The sequence below is a fragment of the Eptesicus fuscus genome, chromosome 1 (assembly GCF_027574615.1).
Source record: "Eptesicus fuscus isolate TK198812 chromosome 1, DD_ASM_mEF_20220401, whole genome shotgun sequence".
Classification (NCBI taxonomy): domain Eukaryota; kingdom Metazoa; phylum Chordata; class Mammalia; order Chiroptera; family Vespertilionidae; genus Eptesicus; species Eptesicus fuscus.
The window spans coordinates 42,223,504-42,229,202 of record NC_072473.1 but is presented as its reverse complement, the minus strand read 5'-3'; the positions used below and the strand labels follow the sequence as shown (position 1 = coordinate 42,229,202).

The following is a 5,699-nucleotide window of genomic DNA, read 5'->3' as shown; positions in this document are numbered from 1 at the left end:
GCCTCTCTCTCTGCAGTCCTCTCTCTAGGCCTGATCTGCAGCCCCCTAGGCCACAGCAACCCAGCACTGACTTCCAGTTTGGTCAAACCTTCAGTCTTAATGGTCGTTATGACCCTGGCTCTTTATTATATAGATAAGATTCTGTCATGGGAATAGATTTAAAGATATAACTCAATACTGCATGATTTCAAGAAAATAAATTGGTATAAATGATAAGCACATTTTAAATGCTGAACAGTAAGAATCTTTTGCTAAGTGTCAAAATAGGTTGATCATAACCCAAACATAGAGGCTGCAATTCTGTCAAGCTTTTGGCCCCATAAAACTGCTTTTCAAGACTCCCTTGGAAGCTTCGTCAGACTTATTCACCAAGCCAACGTGTAAGCTAATATCTATGACAAATTAGGCCTCATATCAAGTTCCACTTCCAAGGCAATGGCATCAGGCACCTATTTTATTGAACGCAGCAATTGTTTCTATGACATCGGAGTCTTTGAAGTACAGCCCCATTTTAGGATGATACTTCTCCAAATACAGAAGTTGCTTGCTGTTAAAAGCTCCACACCACTTTTGTCTTATAAACTTTACTGCATCTTCATATTTCATTCCACCTTAACGCTAGGGCCACAAGCACTGGAGCTCAAGGCCTGGAACACAATGAGCAGCAATACAACAACCAGGTTCTTCATGAAACTTAAATTTTTATAAGATTTTAAGCAGTCATCAACAATCTAGTTGGATGGTGGTGTACCATCATCAAAAGGCCAATCAAAAACATGGATGCCTTCTTTCTCCACAAGAGTAGTGTCATAAGTTGCTTCACATACTCTTACTATTGTGGTAACGCTATATTTCTTAAGTTCCTCTATAAATTTGTTTATGATCGCATTGGTTGGATTGTGATAAGAAATCTCATGTTCTTGTATATAACTTCCACAGGAGCTGGGCAGTTAATTTGAGCCATGATCATTTAGTTAAAAAACACTCATTAGGGTTATGAAACAACTTAAAAATTGAATACAGAAATGAGAGTAGGCCTTCCTTCCCCCAGCTGCTGACACCGGCTTCCCTCTGGCACCCAGGATCCAGGCTTCCCTCCTCCGGCCGTCAGCAGGCACCTGGGACCCAGGCAGCTCCCCTCTAGCCACTGGCAGGTACCCAGGACCAAGGCTTCGCTCTGGTCCCGGCTTCGTCTGGGAGGACATTCGGTCTAATTAGCATATTACCCTTTTATTATTATATACTAGAGGCCCAGTGCATGGATTCATGCACTGGTGTGGGGTGTGGCCTGTGGGGATCAGCCTGCTGTGGGAGTGCCGCTCATCTCAGTCAGCTGAGTGGCTGCGGACCCACCCTCTGAGCGGCTGCTGAATGAGGAAATTAGTCTGATCTGATATTTTGGGCTAATGTCTTGGGTAAAGGCATGTTCTGTGTCCTGGAGGAACCTGGCGGATAGCTTTACACCCCAAAGCCACTCGGTGAATGCCCTTGATGTGTGATGCCAGGTCAGTGACACCAACAGGGATGTTCAGGGAAGCCATGCTCCAGGATCCTCAGCCATCAGGACAGCCTTCCCAGGGGGTCCACAGTCATGTCGCCTCTTGCCATCTTGCCACCTATGTCAGCTCCCTGTGCTTTTTCTAAAACACACCTTAGAGGGCCTGCATCAGCTGGTGGGGTCAGGCCAGAATCTGGATTGTCTCAGGTATTTGATAGGTGCAGAGACTCGGCCTCACCCTGGGACTGCTAGCCAAGCAGGCCCAGTCAGCCAAACAGCACTCCCACTGCACTGACCACCTGTGGGCATCTGCACCTTGGTGGTAATTGCACATCATAGCGATTGGTCAACCAGTTGTTCTGGTTGTTCCACCGTTTGGTCATTGGGCTTTTATATATAAGGTGAGTGCTGGATTTTACCTAATGCTCCTCTGCACCTATTGATATGATAATGTGATTTTTATCCTTCATTTTGTTTATATGAGGCACATTGATTAATTTGAGAATATTGTACCAGCCTGGTATCCCTGCAATAAATCTCACTTGATCATGGTGTGTGATCTTTTTAATGTATTCCTGGATCAGGAATACATTTTGTTAAGGATTTTTAGCATGTATGTTCATCAGGAATATTGGCCTATAATTTTCTTTCTTTTTGTGTCTCTGGTTTTGTAATTAGGATAATTCTTGCCATGTAAAATGTGCTAAGGAGTCTTCCCTCCTCTTGCATTTTTTGAATAGTTTGAGAAGGAAAGGTGTTAGTGATTTTTTTCAATGTTTGGTAAAATTCATCTGTAAAGCCATCTGTTCCAGGACTTATGTTTGCTGGGAGATTTTTTTTTTCTTCTTAAATTTCATTAGCTGTTATTAATCAATTCAGTTGTTAAAATTCTTCCTGATTGAGTTTTGAAAGATATATGTTTCTACAAATGTGTCCATTATGGCCAGGTTGTCCAATTTTTGTTCTTAGTATTTTCATTTCTTTTCTATTTTCTTTTATATTTTTTATTGTCTACAGTTTTACATATGTCTCCTTTTCCCACAATTGACCCCCCTGCCCCAGCCATTCCCACTCCAGGCAAACCCTCACCACCCCAGTGTCTGTGTCCATAGGTTATGCTAATATGCATGCATACAAGTCCTTTGGTTGCTCTCTAACACCCCCTCCCCTACCATTTGTCTCTGGATCTATTCTTGTTCATCAAATTATGTTGATCATTATATCCCACATATGAGTGATATCATATGATATTTATCTTTCTCCAACTGGCTCATTTCGCTTAGCATAATGCTCTCCAGTTCCATCCATGCTGTTGCAAATAGTAAAAGTTCTTTCTTTTTTATAGTGGCAGAGTATTCCATTGTGTATATGTACCACAGTATTTTATTTTATTTTTTTTTTGAGATTTTTTTTAAAATTTCTTTATTGATTAAGGTGTCACATATTTGTCCTCATCCCCCCATTCCCATCCACCCCCTCCCCACGCATGCCCCAACCCCCTGTTGAACTTAACCATTGAATAGGCTCATATGCATGCACACAAGTCCTTTGGTTGAACTCTCCCCCTCCCCCCACCCTCCCCTATCCTCCCTCTGAGGCCCGATAGTCCGATCGATGCCTCCTTGCTTCTGGTTCTGTTCTTGTTACTCAGTCTATGTTGTTCATCATTTCCCCTAGATGAGCGAGATCATATGTCACTAGATATATACTTATGAGAACTGAATGTGAGACGAGCAATAATAGTTATGCTGACAGGCAGATGGATCAGTCTGTAGTGAGTTTCTTTCTGGACCAACAGTTTTTTTGAGACCCAATTTCAATGTCCACCAGTTCCTTATGTGTACATGTCAGCACTGACCCCTCAGCTCTGGATGGTGGACAAATGGTGGTAACGGAGGTCCGACTCCCTCTGGTTTGGTCTCGGCCGGACCCAGGGGCACGGCTTCACCCGGACTAAGGGGCACGTGGCCTCACCCGGATCTAGGGACACATGGTCTCACCCGTACCCAGGGACGCTTGGGCTCTCCCAGACCCAGGGGCACGTGGCCTCCCCTGGGCCTAGGTGCACAAGGCCCCACCCGGATACAGGGACACATGGTCTCACCCAGACCCAGGGACGCTTGGGCTCTCCCAGACCCAGGGGCACGTGGCCTCACACGGGCCTAGGTGCACAAGGCCCCACCCGGATCCAGGGACACATGGTCTCGCCCGGACCCAGGGGTGCGTGGCCTCTCTCAGACCCAGGGGCACGTGGCCTCACCTGGACCTAGGTGCACGAGGCCTCACCCGGATCCAGGGACACATGGTCTCACCCACACCCAGGCGCGCTTGGCCTCCCCCAGACCCAGGGGCACGTGGCCTCACCCGGGCCTAGGTGCACGAGGCCTCACCCGGATCCAGGGACACATGGTCTCGCCCGGACCCAGGGGTGCGTGGCCTCTCCCAGACCCAGGGGCACGTGGCCTCACCTGGACCTAGGTGCACGAGGCCTCACCCGGATCCAGGGACACATGGCCTCACCCGGACCCAGGCGCGCTTGGCCTCTCCCAGACCCAGGAGCACGTGGCCTCACCCGGGCCTAGGTGCACGAGGCCTCACCCGGATCCAGGGACACATGGTCTCACCCGGACCCAGGGACGCTTGGCCTCTCCCAGACCCAGGGGCACGTGGCCTCACCCGGGCCTAGGTGCACGAGGCCTCACCCGGATCCAGGGACACATGGTCTCACCCGGACCCAGGGAAGCTTGGCCTCTCCCAGACCCAGGGGCACGTGGCCTCACCCGGGCCTAGGTGCACGAGGCCTCACCCGGATCCAGGGACGCTTGGCCTCTCCCAGACCCAGGGGCACGTGGCCTCACCCGGGCCTAGGCGCGCGAGGCCTCACCCAGATCCAGGGACACATGTACCACAGTATTTTAATCCACTCATCTGCTGATGGGCACTTAGGCTGTTTCCAAATCTTAGCTCTTGTAAATTGTGTTGCTATAAACATAGGGGTGCATATATCCTTTCTGATTGGTGTTTCTAGTTTCTTAGGATATAGTTCTAGAAGTGGAATCACTGGGTCAAGTAGGAGTTCCATTTTTAACTTTTGAGGAAACTCCATACTGTTTTTCACAGTGGCTGCACCAGTCTGCATTGCAACCAGCAGTGCATGAGGGTTCCTTTTCATCCACATCCTCACCAGCACTTGTCATTTGTTGATGATAGCTATTCTGACAGGTGTGAGATGGTACCTCATTGTTGTTTTGATTTGCATCTCTGGGATGATTAGTGACTTTCAGCATATTTTCATATGTGTCTAGGCCTTCTGAATGTCCTCTTTAGAAAAGTGTCTATTTACATCCTTTGCCTGTTTTTTGATTGGATAGTTTATCTTCCTTTTGTTAAGTTGTATGAGTTTTCTGTAAATTTTGGAGATTAAACCCTTATCGGAGATACCATTGGCAAATATGTTCTCCCATGCAACGGGCTTTCTTGTTTTGTTGATGGTTTCTTTTGCTGTGCAGATGCTTTTTATTTTGATGTAGTCCCATTTGTTTATTTTCTCCTTAGTCTCCACTGCCCTAGGAGCTGTGTCTGTAAAGATATTGCTATGACATATTTCTGCTATTTTGCTGCCTATGAAGTCTTGTAGTATTTTTATAGTTTCCCATCTTACATTTAAGTCCTTTAGCTATATTGAGGTTGTGTGTGTGTGTGTGTGTGTGTGTGTGTGTGTGTGTGTGTGTGTGTGTATGGTGTAAGCTGGTGATCTAGTTTCATTTTTTTTTGCATGTATCTGACCAAATTTTCCAGCACCACTTATTGAAGAGATTGTCTTGACTCCATTGTATGATCTTGCCTCCTTTCTTAAATATTAATTGAGCATAATGGCTTGGGTCGATTTCGGGGTTCTCTGTTCTATTCCATTAGTCTATATGTCTGTTCCTATGCTAATATGAGGCAGTTTTGAAAGCCATGGCTTGTTAATATAGCTTGATATCTGGTATTGTGATACCTCCCACTTTGTTCTTCTTTCTCAGGATTGCTGTGGCTATTCTGGGTCTTTTTTTTTTTTTAATTCCATATGAATTTTTGGAGAGTTTGTTCTAGATCTTTGAAATATGCCATATATATATATGTATATATATTTGATTTTTTTACAGAGAGGAAGGGAGAGGGACTGGAAGTTACAAACATCAATGAGAGAGAAACATCG

At 46.1% G+C, this 5,699-nt stretch overlaps 1 pseudogene; it reads right to left on the bottom strand.

Moving 5' to 3' along the window:
• Positions 1-454: 454 nt before the first annotated feature.
• LOC103304609 (protein tyrosine phosphatase type IVA 1-like) lies at positions 455-964 on the bottom strand (annotated as a pseudogene).
• Between the last annotated feature and the right edge of the window lie 4,735 nt (positions 965-5,699).